This window comes from Gavialis gangeticus, unplaced genomic scaffold (genome assembly GCF_001723915.1).
Source record: "Gavialis gangeticus isolate Ggan-Ray unplaced genomic scaffold, GavGan_comp1, whole genome shotgun sequence".
Lineage (NCBI taxonomy): Eukaryota > Metazoa > Chordata > Crocodylia > Gavialidae > Gavialis > Gavialis gangeticus.
This window is the reverse complement of record NW_017729034.1, coordinates 22,086,549-22,086,931: the sequence shown is the minus strand read 5'-3', so window position 1 is coordinate 22,086,931 and position 383 is coordinate 22,086,549.

Genomic DNA, 383 nt, shown 5'->3' with positions numbered 1-383 from the left:
AGAAAAAACGAATGCTGGTGCACAAAACTTTGGACAGATTTTGTTTAAGCAAAATTAAGTTTGCCCCGATCAAATAAGACAAAAAAAGATTTGCTAAATGGAATAAAACAAGACATCTATTGACATGGAAGATAAATATGGATTGCAAGGTAAGTGAACCTGGTTCAACTGCATCGCATTGTTGTTCTTATTGTTGCTGCTGTTCAAACCATGGCTTCCCTTTTAAAGGTGTAAGGGCCTTATGGTTTTAGAGCAGGGGTAGGCAATTATTTGGGCCCAGGGACCACTTAGGGAGTTTTGATGAACTGTCACAGGCTAAGTCAGTATCCGCACCCTGGCAACAACTCACCAAAACTCCCTATGTGGGATGGGGCCCCAGGCAG